The sequence below is a fragment of the Pongo pygmaeus genome, chromosome 3 (genome assembly GCF_028885625.2).
Source record: "Pongo pygmaeus isolate AG05252 chromosome 3, NHGRI_mPonPyg2-v2.0_pri, whole genome shotgun sequence".
In the NCBI taxonomy this organism is placed as follows: Eukaryota; Metazoa; Chordata; class Mammalia; order Primates; family Hominidae; genus Pongo; species Pongo pygmaeus.
In genome coordinates this window covers 136,902,282-136,921,567 of record NC_072376.2, presented here as the reverse complement: position 1 = coordinate 136,921,567, position 19,286 = coordinate 136,902,282, and the positions used below count along the sequence as shown (strand labels likewise).

The 19,286-nt window shown below is 35.3% G+C and overlaps 1 long non-coding RNA gene across 2 annotated transcripts in view; it reads right to left on the bottom strand.

Annotated features, from left to right (window-relative positions):
• Positions 1-3,676: 3,676 nt before the first annotated feature.
• LOC129035007 (uncharacterized) overlaps positions 3,677-19,286 on the bottom strand; it is a 106,658-nt gene continuing 91,048 nt past the window's right edge. For both annotated transcript variants that reach the window (XR_008502069.2, XR_010126132.1), the window contains 3 exons: positions 12,588-12,711; positions 6,206-7,490; positions 3,677-4,094 (listed from right to left, as the gene is read on the bottom strand). This is a non-coding gene — a long non-coding RNA (uncharacterized LOC129035007). The remainder of the gene's footprint in view (positions 4,095-6,205; positions 7,491-12,587; positions 12,712-19,286) is intronic.

Below are 19,286 nucleotides of genomic sequence, written 5' to 3'. Positions count from 1 at the left end.
GTGCTAAGATGGCAGAATAATTGAATTACATATTTAGCAGATTAGTAGTTTATGAGAGCAAAACAATCCCTGGGGAGACTTTTTAAATTGATTTTAATGGCAGATTTAATGCAAAGTGGTTGCCTGAAGGAAGCAGCTGACTACAAAGCATATAATTATAGAGTTCCCATTTTACAGGTAACCTTAGAATCACACAAAAACCTGTCAGAATTTCTTCAAGACATGTAATGTGATGACAAGATTAATATTCTAGAGCTAGAAAAAGGTATTTTTATGAGAATTGTTGATCAAGTTTTTAAGGTAAGAATTTAGGACATGGCTGACCTATGAGTTTGAGAACTACTTTGAATTGTCATTTGATCTGTACTGCTTTTGTAATACATCACTTACAAACTTTTGTAAGCTGTGTTTACTCAAGCTACCACAGTTTGGGGGTAAATTAGCTACTTGTAAACAGATAAACATAATTCTTCCATGACCATTTGATTTAGGTGTTAAATGATCCACACACTCTGTGTGTGTGTGTGTGTGTGTGTGTGTGTGTGTGTGTGTGTGTGTGTTTATCCTCTGTATATATGCATTAATGAGCTGGATAACATTTTACCTCACTTTAGATTTTGTAGTTTAATGATTTCCCAACTGTGTTACTAGTGTGGATTCCAAGAAGAATCCTAAGGGCAATGGTGCCTTGGAATCAGGTAACTGTGACTATGTAGGCAGGGTTGCCCAATGTGTTCTCAATACTTATTGCATTTCTGAATCAGCCTTCACTTATAAAGAGAAATCAGTTGCCAGAAAGGTTTGACATATCACTGCTTTAGTTACCCAGTGTTTCAATCTACAGATGAGGACCTAACTTCAGTTTGCTAAGGTATGCCTTGCCCAAGGGAAGAAAACTTTCCTTTTTAGGCATTCTCCAACTAGAAAGAATACTTCTAACCATCTTTAAACAAACACTTTAATAATAAGTGGACTCAGAGATTTAACTTTAATTTCATGACAAAGTAATTGAATGTATTAATCATAACGTCATTGGCTTCTAGATATTTATTTAACTTTTAAAATAGCTGTTCTTATATGAAAATTTTAAACATGCTTATCAAAGAAAGCTTTTAAACTTAGCAATTAGTTTTTAAAAATTCAGTGACTACATGTATTGTGCACATCATTTCATACACAGAATGAATCGCATTCCTATCTCTGGTCTGTTTCCAAATCCATCCATTACACCACTCCCAGAATAATACCTAAAGAAAAAGTCTGACACAGTTTCTCTGTCCTGGAAATTATCCCATAGCTTTTGGTGGCCTATAGGAAGCAGACCAAAGTCTTTAACACTGCCCGCAGTACTGTCTTTAATGTGGCTGCTCCTACATAGCTCTCCAACCTCATCTCCTGCCACTCCCATCATTGTGTTTTCTACTTAGGCTACAAAGCACCATTTATAATTTATTGTACACACTTTGCTATAATGGTTAATTGCGTAGATTCTGAATCTGGCATACTATGTTCAAATCCTTGCACTGTGACATTTGGCAAGATAGTTAACCGCTCAGTTTGAAGAGTAAATATGTCAGTATATAAAGAATGAGGAATTTCCACTTCCGGCCATACAATTTTGAAATGAGTGTTAGCGAACTTGACATCCTGCTGAAACAACTAGAAAAGTGGGGGAAATCAATTTTGAATATTGAAAACATTAGCTGCACAGAATTGTGATATCTGTGAGAAGAAAAACAAAAACAGTGATACCCATAATCACCTCAGCTTTGTGCCTGAAGACACTAAATGGACCATGGCACAAAGAGATGAAACTTAAGTAGAGCAGTATAACTTAAATCATCTTATTCTGTTGGGAAGACAAAGAATGTTGTATGAGAAGGCGAAAGTTATGAGAGACAGTGCCAGGCAGGAGGGTAAAAAACCTGAATAGGGGTCTCCTCATGTCTGTTGCTGAACATATTAATGCAAATACACAGAATGTGATTCTACAATGCTGAACTGTGAAGGAGATGAACATAAACAATTCCTAGAATAAAGGCACGGCTGGGAGATATTTGACTTCAGAGCAGACACAGTGGAAAGATTCCAGTGCCTCAGAGACCTCAGAAAATTCAAATCTTGGTAGTAGTGTTAACTTAGACCTACTTCAAAGATTAATCTAGTTCTGCCCTTGGAAGGCCTAAAATTAAACCTTGATTAGATCAATAATATTTGTAAGTTACTTAACTACCCATGGAAACGAAATAAGGAAGAGAGTAAAATTCAATCAATATGGTAAAATATCAGCCATTCAATCAATGATTACTATATGAAAGAAGAAACAGAAAAAAGGTGGCCTGTAATCAAGATAAAAATCAATTAACAGAAGGAGATCAAGAAATGACAAAAATGATAAAATTAGCAGAAAGGGGGTTTAAAACAACTATTATGAAAGTGCTTAAGAATTTAAACAAGAAAATTAGAAGAATAGAAAAGGAAGATAGGGAAAAAATCAATGGAACTTCCTGAACTAAAAAAATTACAATATCAAAATGAAAAACTAACTGGATGAAACTGACATCAAATTGAACAAGGCAGAATAAAAGAACAATGAACTTAAGTACATAGCAATATAAGCCAGAAGAGGACAAATATCAAATTATAATCTCAGGTGGTACATCAAATTATAATCTCAGGTGGTAGGAATAGAAAAACGTCTTTCAAACAATATGAATCATACAGAGGATGTTTGTGACCAAAAAGTAATAAATTAAAAATAAATAAGCAAAAAATGAAAAATTTCCAAGTTTTTAGAAATACTTCTAAATAATCTAAATACTTCTAAATAATCGATGGTCAAAGGACATATCACAAGACACTTAAAATATTTGAACTGCCCTCACTGACAGCACTCTTTCCATCTATTCCTACTAACAGTCTGTTTGAGGACATTTAAGTTTTCTCTATCATGTTCTTCAAAAATTTATTTCGGCCTGCATCCAGTGCCTGGTTCCAAAACAACTCCCAAAATTTTTCGGTGTTTGTTATAGCAGCATCAGACTTCCATGTACTAAAATTTGTATGAGTTATCTACTGCTGCATAACAATATTACCAAAAAATTAACAGCTTAAAACCATGTACATTTATTATCTCACAGTTTCTATGTGTCAGGAAACTGGATACACCTTAGCTAGTTTTATGCTGCAATCCAAGTCATTGATTGCAATGCATTTATTGCAACCAGCATGTCAGCTGGGTTGTAATCTCATCTGAGGTTCTCCTGGGGAAGAATTTGTTTCACAATTCATGCAAGTTGATGGCAGAATTCATTTCCTTTGGTTGTTAAACTGAGGATTTCAATTTCTTGCTGACTGTTGGAAACCACTCTTAGAGGCCACCCATAGTTCCTTGCTATGCAAAGTGTTTCTTTCTCAAAGTCAGTAACGGAAAGAAAGACTCCAGCATGACAAGTGCTACAATCTTTTATAACAGTCATATAATCATGTGCATGTAATTGCATATATATCATCATCTTTACTGCATTTTGTTGGATAGAAGTAAGTCACAGGTCACACCAATAATCAAGGGGAAGGGCTTACATAACAGAATGAATATATATTAATATAAATATGAATTATACACAAGGAGATAGATATATCCATTTATTTATTTAGATTTATATGCCATATTTAGACAAGTATATGTGTATGAAGATGTATATATATTATTATTATTTATTTATTTACTTATTTTTTGAGATGGAATTTTGCTCTTGTTGCCCAGGTTGGAGTGCAATGGCGCAATGTCAGCTGACAGCAACCTCTGCTTCCCAGGTTCAAGCAATTCTCCTGCCTCAGCCTCCCGAGTAGCTGGGATTACAGGCATGCGTCACCACACACTGCTAATTTTGTATTCTTAGTAGAGATGGGGTTTCTTCATGATGGCCAGGCTGGTCTCGAACTCCTGACTTCAGGCGATCTGCCTGCCTCGGTCCCCCAAAATGCTGGGCTTACAGGTGTGAGCCACTGCACCTGGCCTATTTGTATATTTAGTAATGAAAATATCTTCATAGTTATATCCTGACAAAATGCTTTATGCTTGTAATTTCAATCTGCCAAATGAAAGATTTGGGATTTTAATTGATTGGTTGATTGGTTTCACTGGTAAATACAAATGATTTAACATTATATATACATATATGTATACACACACACACACATATATATAACTGCAAAGGAATGATAATGGACTCAGGATATGATAGAATTCATTGTTAATTTATCATTTTGCCACTGGGAAATAATTGGAGGTAAGTGACTTCAATTTAGAAAAAAAAACTTTATGTGTCTGTTAGATGATATTTAATATTCTAATTAGAGAGTTTAAAGTAAAGGAGAAGCATAATTGAAGTGCAATTAAGACCAGGAAAATCAATCTCTTCATTGTAAGAGTATGAGAGGAGGTTGAGTCAGGAACCTACAAAGAGTGTTTACTAATTAGATAAGCAAATAATTGGCACGTGTTTTTTCCTCTGAATTTGTCACTTCTCCATTGGTCAAAAGATTTCAAACATGGCATGTGTGACTGTTATGCTGCTAATAACTATTCTGGAAATACTGATCTCGTTGATGAACTGGCAACTCGTTGAGTATGGTTTTGTATATCTACGTATACTATATGTTTGAGGCACCCATTACCACTTAGTCTATCAGTTCACTTTTGATATTGAATGGTGAATGAAGCTATGCAGGAAGACCTCGTCCTATGGTCTACCATTTATGATTGGACCAGAGGCAGAGTCTCACTCTGTTGCCCAGGCTGGAGTGCAGTGGCACAATCTCGGCTCACTGCAGCCTCCACCTCCCAGGTTCAAGCAATTTCCTGTCTCAGCCTCCACGTAGGTGGGATTACAGGCACCAGCCACCACGCCCGGTTAATTTCTGTATTTTCAGTAGAGGTAGGGTTTCGCCATGTTGGCCAGGTTGGTCTCAAACACTTGACCTCAGGTGATCTGCCCACCTTGGCCTCCCAAGTGCTGGAATTACAGGCCTGATCCACCACACTCTGCCTGTACAAGAATATTTTAAGTTTAACTTTGTTAGATCATTAATATAGCCATATTTTCACTTTCAATTCTCTCTCTCTCTCTTTTTATCCTCTCACACACACATGAACACACCCACCAACACACACAATTAGGAAGTGGCAAGATACACAAATTTGAGAAATATATTCATAAATATGATTTCTATAGTGCCTTGTATAGTGAGTAACAATAAATATTTGTTAAATTGATTGTTTTAAAATTTGGAAAGAGTAATTTATTTTTATTATTATGAACATTAGTTGAAGCTATTACCAAGATTTCTGAAGAACATAGGCAATATTAAAAACAAATAAATGAACAAACAATAAACTTAAAGTTATGAATCACATTGACTTGGTGATTTCAATGGTCAAATATATAAAAATCATAATTAGACTCCTTTTCCTCATTAATTAGGAAGTATGTCAGCAATTAACGTGATTATGCTGAATATTTTATAAAGTTTTCAAAGTTTTAAAACATTTTTAAAATATTTAAAATATTTTTAAAATACTTAAGTTTTAAAATATTTTCAGTTTTGAGTACACAAAAGTTGTGATTAATCATACATTTTCTATTGACCTTGCAATATATTTTTAAAGCTTTATTAAAGAATACTTTAGATGCTATAAAGTTCATTCACCGTAAGTGAAAGTCAATACATTTTTAGTAAATTTTTAGAGTTGTGTGACTATTACCAATTTCCAACATTAGAACTTTACTATCACACTAAAAAATTTCCCTCAAGCCTCTTTTCAGTCAATCTCGGCTTCTACTTCCAGCCCTAAGCAACCATTGATCTGCTTTTTATCTTTATAAATTTACTTTTTCTGAATATTTTATGTAAATAGAATCATACAATATGTAATCTTTTGCATCTGGCTTTTTTCACTTGTCACAATGTTTTTGAAGTTTGTTTATGTTAAAACAGTGTTTTCTGTTATATCTAAGAACTCTTTGCCTAAGCCAAGGTCTTGACACTTTTCTTTAATGTTTTCATCCAGAAGTGTTATAATTTTAGCTTTTACATTTAGGTCTATAAGATCCCCGTTGACTTAATCTTTCTGCATGATATAAAGAAAATTCTTAGATGAATGTATCTATATTCAAAAAGATATAAATTTGTATTGACTTACCTTAAAATGTATTTTTATTTTTTCATTTGTATATATTCAAGGCCAGTACAGCAGAAATTCACTTAAACTAAAATAATTATAATTAAAAAAACAGTCTCGGGATGAACTGAGAAGTAGTCCTGTTGGCTTTGTACCACTCCTTATCTTTCTTATTACTTACTTTCTCCTTATTAACCTATAGGAGAAAAAGAAATCTTCTGGCAGCTTGCTGTTAGTCAAAACCAATACAGAATTTTCTTCTTCTACACTCTCTCAATAGAACATAAAGGTATGTTCTATTTTGTTTCAGTGGAATTTCCTGCTAAAGACAAAATAAAAAATTTCTGAGTACTTAGGGATATTCAGAGTACTTGCTGTCAAAATAGCTATAGGAAGGAAAACAACAGTGAAAGGACCTGGAATAATAAATATAATTGCTAATTAAAATATGTCAAAAATGCATCCAATACTAATAATCCAAGGACAATGAGAAAATTGTCCTAGAAATTATGTGACACTTATGAGATATTTTTCTCCTTGCTACTAAGTGGAGAAACATTGGAAAATTTGAGGTTATTTTTCTTTCAACTAAGACCTAAGATTAGTGCTTCTTTACATAAGCAGCTCTCCCTTCTTAGTTTATGTCTCTTTTTATACAGGAACCTATGTTGTTAGAATTAATCTGAAGAGTCAATCATCCCACCCGCTATAGCAGGAAAGAATGATTAGTAGATGGATTAATAATGGCTGTATTTACCTTTATGAGAGCTAATCATTATCATGCTGACAGGAATAAAGTCATTATTGTTCATGGATAAAAGTAAGCTATTTCAATGCCAGTGACAATTTAGATTTACAGTAGCAGTAATATAATAAAGTACAATCAACAATTTTATTGCTACCACTCACAAAATACATTAACTGTTAACCTAAGAAAGTTTCAAGTATGTAATTGTAATCATAATTTTAACTCATGAATTTATGCATTTTTATTCCTAGATATCAGCTGGAGTTATTTTATTTAATTGAAGAAGGACACTCAGCATTTTATTACCTCTTGAAAGTCTGAATAGTAAAGTTGTATTTTCTAAAGACGATGAATTCTTATTCAGTATAGCTTGTGGCTTACAAATGATCCATTCATACCATCCACAGCTATTTAAAAACAATATGTGCCTTTGAGTTCTCTGCTACTAAATCTAGGAGACATCAGGAAGAGCAAGGTTTTCGATGCAGCTGTACAGTCTTCTTTTAGAGTGATGGTTCTCAAAGTGTGGTACCTAGACAAGCGGTATCAGCCCCATCACTGAAAGAGATCAGAAACAATGGGGGTAGGTGCCCAGCAAGCTGTGTTGTAACAAGACCTCTGAGTGATTCTGATGCTTAATAAAGTCTTAATAACTATTAATTTTAAGTTAATAATTACTGAGAAATTCTTAGTAGGCAGGCTCCTCTTCTATAATTTGTTCCATATTCTCTCAGTCCTAAATAAACCAGCTCAGCTTCCCTTGGAAGTGATTGCATCTGAGTCTGCATCCTCCATGGGGATTGAGATGGAAAAGCTCAGAGTCAGGAAGGAGTACCAAGATGCAGCTGAGGTAAAATGCTGTAATGCAGGAAGGATGATCATGTTCTAAAATGATGGCCCCTGTGGAAATCCTTGTATTGAAACAGCCATGAATTTCACAACAGTACATTTCAGAAACAGAGACCAGACAGGAAAGAAACTGGTGCTCGCAGAGGAGTAGTAGCTAAGTATTAATTAATTAGGTCAAGGTGTACTGTTCCCAAGGCCAGCTAGGATGCTTTCCAAAATGGTGGTCTAGTTGTCAGTCTCCAGAGTTTAACCCATGCTTACGAAGGGAACTGTGAGACTTTAACTTTCAGTCCCTGTCTTCTAGATTATTTTCAAACCCTCCCTTCCCACTCTGCCAGGCATACTTTGCCTTTGTTTACTTTCTAAACACTTCTACAGAAGAGTTTGAGTTATGTAATTTCTCTGTCTGAAGGCTTGCAGTGCTCTTATTTTCTCACCAGCTATTAATATGTACATTCTTGCTAACTTGACATCTGAGGCCTTCTAAAATGGATGTCAATTACCCTTCCAATGTAACCTATAACTGTTTCCCAACATGCATCCTGTATTCACAAAGTTGGATAGTTTACCCTTCCTTGAATACTCTCAATAACCTCTCCATTGTTATCCTGCCAGATTCTGTTCCCTCCAATTCTCTTCTAGATGCCTGCCACATAATACTTTTTGTAGGATGTGGTCTCACTCTCTCACTTGGACCTAATTCTCTTTGTATTTACTTTACAATTCCTTGTTACAAATTCTACTTATTTGTTCATAACGTGGTAACTACAGTATGATGGGAATTGCACATCAAGTTATTCAACACATAAAAATTGGAATTATAATATCTACTTCAAATACTTTTTCAAATATGCTAATGAATGAATGCAATTTTATTGTTTATTAACTTTTAATAGTATTATTCACATAAATATAAGGACAATAATGTAGAAAGTATTCAAAACATAAATTCCAAAAATAATTATTGACAACTAAGTCTCTGTCAAGACATCTAAGATGTCTCTGTCATCACTGAATTCAGATTCTAGTTAGGAAAAATGGAGTAGATTTACGATGTTCCTAACACAAAGAAATGATAATGCTTGAGGTGTTGGACACCCCAGTTACCCTAATTTGATCATTACGCATTGTGTGCTTGTATAAAAATATGACACATACTTCATAAATATGCACAATGATTATCCATAATAACTAAACATTAAAAAATTAAAAAGAATAATTTTACAGGATGAGAATATAATTAAGAAAATAGAACAAAATGATGGAATGCAGTGTGATTTTACAGGAGAGATACTTAAAGCTAGTTTTTCAAGCAAGTTCTCTCTTCAGTGATTTACTCATTCGTTTGTTCATTTATTCAGTGATATATTCATTCATTTATTATGTTTATAGTAGTAAATATATAAAAATAAATCATGAAAATGTATAAAGAATGACTGGTGAAGGAGGGCATTTTTATTTTAGATGAAGTGGTTGGGGACATCCTTCAGAGAGGCAATCATTGTAGCAGGCACCTGAATAACAAGCAGGAGTCAGCACAGATAATTTGGTAAAAGATGTTACAGTGAGCGGACATCTAAAAATAAAGAAAATTCCCACAAAGATCAGGAAGTCTTCTAAGGAAATCTGCTTAAGAAATGTTCATACCCAGCTGGGCAGGCTTTTAGACATTTTGGCTCAGTATCCATGTCCAAAGTTGTGCAGGCTTAAGCAAACCAATCCTCTCAGACTCGGGGGGTTTGCTTGCCACATGTTGACGGTCAGAGGATGTGAGTGTGGGAAAGTTTCCCGAGTAAGAACACTGTGTGGTAACTGATGAATTCCGTTTCTGATGTGAGTGGATGCTTCCTTGACTTTGTGAGCTTTAAACTGATGCCAAAATCATCAAACTGCATGTATTTCTTTCTATTTTCTCTCCATTTTTCTTGTCTGCCAATGTTGAGAACATTTACATACATCATTTAACTAGACAAACAGGCCCAACAGTAGCCTGTTCTCTGTTACTCCTGTGACCAGATAATTTTCTTATTTGAGTTTCCTAAGATATTCCCCAGTAAAAAGACACTATGTACTCTAGGCGAGAAGCATTGGCTCACGCCTGTAATCCCTGCACTTTGGGAGGCCGAGGCGGACGGATTGCCTGAGGTCAGGAGATCGAGACCAGCCTGACCAACATGGTGAAACCCCGTCTCCACTAAAAATACAAAAATTAGCTGGGCATGGTGGCGGGCGCCTGTAATCCCAGCTACTCGGGAGGCTGAGGCAGGAGAATCACTTGAATCCGGGAGGCAGAGGTTGCAGTGAGCCGAGATAGTGCCACTGCACTCCAGCCTGGGCAACAGAGTGAGACTCTGTCTAAAAAAAAAAAAGAAGACACTATGTACTCTAGAAAATGATCCTGTACAAAAGAATTTTAGTTTTTAGCTCTAATAAATTTAATTGAGATGAGAATCAATCCTTCACTATGTTTTACACAGTGAGATCAAGAAATTGACATTTTACAACAAAGTAAATGTCAGTCAGTTAAAATGCTATGGTATCAAATAATTCTTTTCCCATTTAAAGTGAAAACGTATAGGACAGATGTCCATTCTTGATATTTTGAAAGAAAAAAATCAGAAAAAAAAATTGAAAAACACTTTTAATTCTACTTAACATTTGTGCATCACGTAACCAAATAGTATTTCAAAATATCTATATATAAATGTAAGTTTGTGCCCCCAAATGTTGATCCATCTCTCCTTCACTCTCAATTTATTTGTAGAGCAATAAAATTGCTGAAAAATTGCTGCTGCCAATACCAGTTCTCTGTTGGCAAATTTGATGTTATACTTTAAAAATAAGTGAAGAAGCAGCCAATTGAACTGGCAATAAAGCACTCAATAAACAGTTGCTCAAAGAATGACTGACTGACCAAAGCATTAACCACTGGTCATTGGACCTTTTTTTCTGTCCCTCCAATGCTTTGACCACACACAAATCTCTGGATAAAACTCTTCTCCTGGCACAAATTTTTGGGTAAACCTCATCACATTAAAAGGCAGGAAAGGAGGTTTTTAGACCTACCTCTGCTACTGCAACTTGCACAATCTTAGATAAGCTCAACCATTTTTGAACTCTGTTTTAATGATTTTTAATAAGATGGCTTGGTCTAAATGACTTCCTGGTTCTCTGTGGTTTTAACATTCTGAGCTCGTTTTCCCTGGCCTGTTTGCATGCAGCTCTCCCTCATTGTGGCTGATTTATGAGGCACATTTACCTTTTCTTCATTTCCAGGGTATTTGTAAATACAGAGGAATGAGCCCAAGGGAAGGAACTGGAGAGGAGAGGAGGGAAAAGAGATGACTCTGAAAGCAAAGTTACACACCTTTCACCACAACACTTAGGAGAAAAAAAATTGCTCTATAGTTTCCATTAAGTTTGAACTCTCAGGCAGGAAAGTATCTTCAGGTGAGAGTATTTAAAGAACTGCTGCATTCCTCCTCCACTTTTAGAAGATTTCTTCAGGCTAACCGTGCAAAGCTCAAAACGTGTTGAAAGCTGCAACCAACGAAGGTTAAGGTTTTTTTTTTATTTTTTGAGAGAGAGCAATATAAAATCTGGAGAGGTTCAGTTTAGGCATCTATCCCAGAATGTAAATGTCTTTCTTTGGTGATACAGAAACAAATACAGCCCAGTGTTTTGAAGATTTTATGTTCATAGTTGGAATATTTAAGGTAAGCCTATAGGTCCATTATGTGTAAATATGAATCTTAATTATTTATTTATTTAGAGAGGGAATTTCACTCTTCTTGCCCAGGCTGGAGTGTAATGGCGCGATCTCGGCTCACCGCAACCTCCGCCTCCTGGGTTCAAGCAATTCTCCTGCCTTAGCCTCCCAAGTAGCTGGGATTACAGGCATGCGTTACCACACCCGGCTAATTTTGTATTTTAGTAGAGATGGGGTTTCTCCATGTTGGTCAGGCTAGTCTCAAACTCCCGACCTCAGGTGATCTGCCCGCCTCAGCCGGCCTTCCGAAGTGCTGGGATTACAGGTGTGAGCCACCGCACCCGCCATGATTATGAACCTTTAGCTGTAGGACTGATTAATGTGTAGTATCTTTTTCAATGAGTGAAAATAGATGCCCTCCTACCATCAGGAGTCTGGAGGGAATTAACTCTACTTAAGACCAGAATGGATCATTTACAATTTTGAGTTAATTTACTGCATTTAATAAAGTCAATTATAATGAATTGAGACAGAGGGTTTGGGGATTCTTAAAGGTTTTGGCCTGTATTCTTTGCACATATCAAATGTGTTCTCTATTTGAAGAAAAAAAAATGTTTGCACGTGGGTTTTTTTTTTTTAAAGAACATTTCATACCTGTAATAAAATGAAAAACCTATTGGATATTTGATGAGCTCCATAGCCTATGTAATTATAGGAACTCTACACAGATCCATTTTAATTTATACCTCAGAATAGTGAAGAATTGCTAAGAGAAGACATCCACAGCATTAGGAATAGTTTTTCTTAGACATGAATGGGCATTGCTCTAGGGATAAGATGGTATGCTGGGTTATAACATTTTGGGAAAATGGAAGAAGGTTTGGGGGACAGACTTCCATTATTAGCTTATTGCTCCTAAATTCTTCCTTAGCACAATGAGAATATACAGAGCCTGCTTTGGAAAGGTAGCAGAGTATACCTCCGAAATTCACTGACTTGTGAATCCACACAGGATCAACATGGGAAATCAGACATGGCATTATTTGTCACCCTGAATCACTTCTAAACATTATCAGTGAAGTGAAATGCCTACTTACCCGTAACATGTCACCACCTTAACGTTTTCCTGAGAATCTGCGAGTCCCACAGTCTATATTCTTTGCTCTGACTCTGCATGACGATAATTAACCCAGTCATAGTGGAGCATTCAGTTTTTCCTCCCTGCCCAAGAAGGGAAACAGAATATCAATAGTAGAGTTATTAAATACAGCCCAAGGCAGGACATTCTGGCTGGCAATGTTAGATACCAAACATCCACTTCATAATTTTACTGGTACCAGTCGCCTGTAGGTATTGTTGAGGTAGCCATGGTGAAGTAACCATAGTAAAGTTACCGATACTCATTCATTTGTTAATTAAGATTAAAAGTATAGCTCTTTATGCTTCATGAAAAGATGGTTTCACAACTCTGAGTTTATAAGAAACTCAATTCCTTTGGGGTAGAAATGTATTAGAACGAAAGTCAATTTTTGTAGAAATCTTTTTAGGAGATCTAATTCAATATATTCTGAACCTCAATATGGTATCTTCTCATTAGCCATAGAATTTATAAAAATAAATTGGAAGATTTGGCTTTAGTTACGGTTATATTTAATAACATCTTGTAACAATAGATATCTTTTGCTTCCAGAAAAAAACTTCAGTAACTTTTGAGCTTTTGCTTTTTCTATTTCAGTTTTATAATAGAATTTGTATGTAAAAACCATAACACCTAACATAAATCAGGAAAAGGAAGACAATAAAATCCTCCCTTGACTTTATGTTTCATTAGAGGGAAAACTAGATCACAGATATAGAGTCACACATACTAAAAAAAATTACTGAAAATATATAATATTGACAGCAAGATGCAGAAGGGCCTCAATATTTAAGGCATGACTATTTATTAAAGTCTCCTTTTATGGGTGCCTCCAGTGAGTATGAGGCCTGCAATTGTAACACACATCCCATTTTATTGTAATGTTTTTGTTATGTGAAGTTTCATGCTGACAACTTACTTGCAACCTTAAACTGAGGAACCCACACCAGAGCCCCAGCTCCCATAATAGAAATGTATTGGCAAAGGAGAATTTGAAATACTATTGTCTGACCTCTTCATTTTACAGATATGGAGGTGAATACTCAGAGAAGTGAAATGAATTTCTATTACTCAAGTAATTCACTGATTTAACAAATATTTATTGAGTAAATTGTGTATGTAAGTCTTTGTGCCAGGAAGTTAAGTTAGAAAAATGAATAAGATAATATTTAAAGTAGAGACCCCTATACTGAACACTAAACTAATTGGGGTAAGAGTGAAGACAATAATAATTTCTAGGATAGAGGTAGGATACCTAGCCAGCTTGGCATAGTCAAGAAAGGCTGAGCAATCTGAGATGGGACAGGGAGCATAAGCAGGGATTAGCCTGGTGAATACAAGAGAAAAAGCATTCGGAGAGAGAGAGCACTATGAGCAATGGCATGGTGTTAGAAACAGCATGCTTCCACGATTTTGATGCTTTGACTGAGTGGGTTTGCTTTAAGAAGGAAAAATGGCCAATTTTATAAAAATTCTGCAGGTAGCTGCAAAAGAAGAGGCTGCTGAAAGAAGCATCATGTGATAATGAGAAATATTCTCAGCTATCATGAACAGAAGCTGTACATTTTCTGATTTGGTAGATAATATTTTTCTTTCTTTCTTTTTTTTTTTTTTTAGATAAAGTCTCGCTCTGTCACCCAGGCTGGAGTGCAGTGGCGCGATCTCGGCTCACTGCAACCTCCGCCTCCCATGTTCAAGCGATTCTCCTGCCTCAGCCTCACCAGCCACTGGGACTACAGGCACGCACCACCACACCCATCTAATTTTTGTATTTTTAGTAGATATGGGGTTTCAGCATATTGGCCAGGCTGGTCTCAAACTCCTGACCTTGTGATCTGCCCACCTCAGCCCCCCAAAGTGCTGCGATTAGAGGCATGAGCCACCGCACCCGGCCTATATTTTTCTTTTTCAAATAACTTTTAAAATGTTTTCAGTGATCCACTTACCCTCACTATTTGCATTAGTCTTTCCACTCCCCATTCTTCTGGTGGAAGAAAGTCACTTCTAATCACTTTTAACTTTCTCTTCTCTCCTCTACTTCCCCAATCCACAGAGACTTGAAGCAGTTTTTAAAGAAAACACTTCAAATTCATTATTTCTCCTTAAAAGTTTGGAACTAGTTTGGAAATTCTTGTATCAGCCCAAATAATCAAATCTGAACAATGTCAGCACTCCAGAATTTGGAACATGTAAGAACAGAGCTTAGCATTACTTTACCTCATTCCAGTCAGGCTAGAGTAGCTACTTACTTCCCTAAGGAGACTATTGTTGAGTGATGGGTACACATGAATGGGATCTGGACATAGGTAGAAAGAACAGTTTTCGTCATAAAGGATTCTGGCTTTTAATGTGCCTGATATAAGATTTTTGGAGTAAAGGCCCATGAAAGTAATTTTCTTCTTATGACCCTCCCCTAGAGTTTAAGATTTCCCAGGTGTATGGCTATTAAGACATGGATTTTAGTGTTGAAAGAAAGTACTTATAGCCTAGTTAGTAGGAAACATTGAAGCTGCCACTTAGGAGCAAACCCACTTAGGCATTCCTGCTTTTTGGTAATGAACAATGAGGAATTAAGCACATGTAGTTTCTAGTATAAGGGCCTTTGCAGTATTTTTCATTATATTTTACAGCTCACTTTGAAGAACCATCACATTTAGTGCAGCCGGAGATCCACTGGCCTTCTATTATAATAATAATATCTATTATTTCTATTAAATTGGATTTTAAGTCACATTTAAAAGCAGGGCATCTATTTATTTATCCATGGATCACATTAAAGTCTACGAGAGACATTACAGCAAAGATGTTATTAATGTTGGAATCAGAAAAACTTGAGAATGTTTTTTCTCTTAGTCACTTACTAACTCTATAACAATGTTTAAATTAATTAGACTATGTCAAGTTTGGTATGTAGGTTATACTAAATATACATAATTCTCTAGACAACTTTTCTCATTCTAGATATGTTATATTTGCTTTATATTTTGAAACCACATAATTAAGTGCAAACAAAATTAGAATAGCAGCCAGACCATGTGGCTCATGCTTGTAACCTTAGCACTTTGCAGGGCCAAGGCTGGAGGATCACTTAAGGCCGGGAATTCAAGACCAGCTTGGGCAACATAGTGAAACCCTGTCTGTATGAAAAATAAAAAATATTAGCCAAATGCAATGGTGCTAACACGTAGTCCTAGCTATTCGGGAGGCTGAGGTGAGAGCGTCAGTTAGGTCCATGAGTTTGGGGCAACAGTAAGCCGTGATCACACAACTGCACTCCAGCCTGGGTGACAGAGCCAGACCCAGTCTCAAAAATAAAAACAAAAACAAAATTGGAATAGTTATATCTACTTGATAAATTAATTAGCATAATACAGTGATGTATTTTTCATGTGATAATGCCTTATGCCTTAAAGTATGCTTTCTCTGATGTTAATATACTATTTTTTATTATACTTTAAGTTTTAGGGTACATGTGCACAACGTGCAGGTTAGTTACATATGTATATCTGTGCCATGTTGGTGTGCTGCACCCATTAACTTGTCATTTAACATTAGGTATATCTCCTAATGCTATCCCTCCCCACTCCCCCCACCCCACAACAGGCCCTGGTGTGTGATGTTCCCCTTCCTGTGTCCATGTGTTCTCATTGTTCAATTCCCACCTATGAGTGAGAACATGCAGTGTTTGGTTTTTTGTCCTTGCAGTAGTTTGCTCAGAATGATGGTTTCCAGCTTCATCCATGTCCCTACAAAGGACATGAACTCATCATTTTTTATGGCTGCATAGTATTCTGTGGTGTATATGTGCCACATTTTCTTAATCCAGTCTATCATTGTTGGACATTTGGGTTGGTTCCAAGTCTTTGCTATTGTGAATAGTGCCGCAATAAACATACGTGTGCATGTGTCTTTATAGCAGCATGATTTATAATCCTTTGGGTATATACCCAGTAATGGGATGGCTGGGTCCAATGGTATTTCTAGTTCTAGATCCCTGAGGAATCGTCACACCGACTTCCACAATGGTTGAACTAGTTTACACTCCCACCAACAGTGTAAAAGTGTTCCTATTTCTCCACATCCTCTCCAGCACCTGTTGTTTTCTGACTTTTTAATGATTGCCATTCTAACTGGTGTGAGATGGTATCTCATTGTGGTTTTGATTTGCATTTCTCTGATGGCCAGTGATGGTGAGCATTTTTTCATGTGTCTTTTGGCTGCATAAATGTCTTCTTTTGAGATGTGTCTGTTCATACCCTTCACCCACTTTTTGATGGGGTTGTTTGTTTTTTTCTTGTAAATTTGTTGGAGTTCATTGTAGATTCTGCATATTAGCCCTTTGTCAGATGAGTAGCTTGCAATACTATTATGATTTTCTTTTTTAGTGTTTGCATAATAATTGTTTTGATCTTTTTATTTTCAAACTTCATGTCTTTACTTTGTAACACTAACTCCAAACTTAAACGCTATTATGTATTTTAATTACACATGAAATGTGTTTCTTCATCTTCTAAGATATTATTTTCATTGTTCTGTACATCAAAAATGTATTTATATTTACCCACATAATTAATATTTTGTTTCACTTTTATCTTTCCTGCATCTTCATCTATTTGTTTTGAATAATAGTTCATTCATTTGAAGAATATCTGCTGCTTAAAACTTGTTCAACTTTTGTTTAAAATGTGTTTCACTCTCATTCTAGATGGATATTTTTGTTGAGTGTACATCCTACATTTTGTTCTTTTTTTAAGATATTTTTCTTTTTTTTCTTCTTTCATAGCTGCACTGTATGTGCCTGGGTGGATTAATTTTTTGAAAAGAAATTTTCTGCTTGGGATTATCAGGCTTATTGAATCTGTCATTTAATAAATATATTTCATAATTTCTCAAAATTGCTCATACATAATATCTTACAAGATTGCTTTTGTTCCATCTTTCCCTCTCCTCCTTTCAAAAAGATGTGTATTTTAGGTTTTTCAATGTATTTATCTATATTTCACCTTCTTTTTGGTCTTTTTCATCTTTTATGTTTCCACGCTTAATTGTAGACATTTTCTTCTGATATACTTTTCATATCATTAATTTTCTCTTCATCTGAAGAGAAGCATCTGACCTGTTATTAAACTTCCCTATTTTATTTTATAGTAAGACTATTATAATTTTTAGTTCAAGAACATATATTTGGTTCAATTTCCAATCTTCTATATCACCCTTTTATAATTTCCAGATATCTGCTGATAATTTCAAGCTTTGGTTCTATTTCTTTGGAAACAGAAAGTATAATTCTTGTAGTATGTATCTAATAATGCCATTATCTATAGTCTCTAGAAGTTTTTATTGGAAAATATAATGCCTGTCTTCCCAAATAGTGCTCTTACAAAATTCTCTAGTGCTGCTCATTCTTCTGGCTTTTGCTTCATTTGATTCCTGTCCCTTCATGTGCCTGGTTATCTTGGATTTTGTGCTGCATATTATGTTTAAATTTTATTTGTAGAATCTCTTTTCTAAAAACTATAAAAATTTGTGAGAGAAAATAAAGAAGTCTAAATAAATGGTGAGATATGCCATGTTTGTAGATTTGAACATGAAATAACAGTTACAAAGACAATTCTCTGAAAGTTGATCTATAGATTTAATGTAATCCCAATAAAAATCCTAGAAGTCTTTATATTTTGGTAAACATTGCTAGTAAATTATAAAATTTATGTAGAAATACAAAGAAACTGGAAAGCAAAAGCAATATTTTCAAAGAACAAAGTTGAAGGAGTTTCTCTACCTTACTTCAAGACTTACTATAAAGCTATACTAATTAAGACAGTTTGGGATTGTTGAAATTATAGACATATAGATTGATGGACTAAAATAGAAAGTCTATAAATAGACCTAAACTTTTACTTCATATCGCATACCAAAATTAACTCAAAATGGATCATAGATCTAAATAGAACAACTGAAACTATAAAACTTTGAGAAGAAAATATGAGAGGAACTCTTTGGGACTTTGGTGTAAAGTCTCTTAGATAAAACTAAAAAAGCATACACCATCCAAAAATTAAAAGTTGGACTTCAAAATTCAAATAAAAGAAACACAAACTTTTGCTCTTTCAAAGACACCATTAAGAAAATGAAAAGGCAAGCCATAAGTGGGACAATCATGTTCACAGCATGCATGTCTAATAAAGAAATATGTAAAGAATTCTTGCTACACAATAGGAAGAATACAAACAACCCCATCTTAAAATGGGTAAAATTTCAAAACAGATTATAGGGAATGGGAGTGAAGACAAATTTAAAAACCACCCAAGTATAATGATGTCTTAGTTTGGGGTGTTATAACAAAATACCATAGACTAGTGGCTTATAAACAAAAAAAGAAAAAAAAAAAAAAAACTTTTTCTCACAGTTCTGTAGGCTGGAAGTCCCACAACCGGGGTGCCAGCATGGTTGGGTTTCGGTCCTCTTATGGTTTGCAGACTACTATCTTCTTTTTGTGTCCTCATATGGCACAAGAGCAAGAAAGCTCTCTAGAGCTCCTCTTATAAGGCACTAATCCCATTCACAAAGGCTCCACTCTCATGACCTAATTACCTTCCAAAGACCACCACCTCTTAGTTCCATCCTATTGGGGGTTAGGATTTCAACACATAAATTTTGA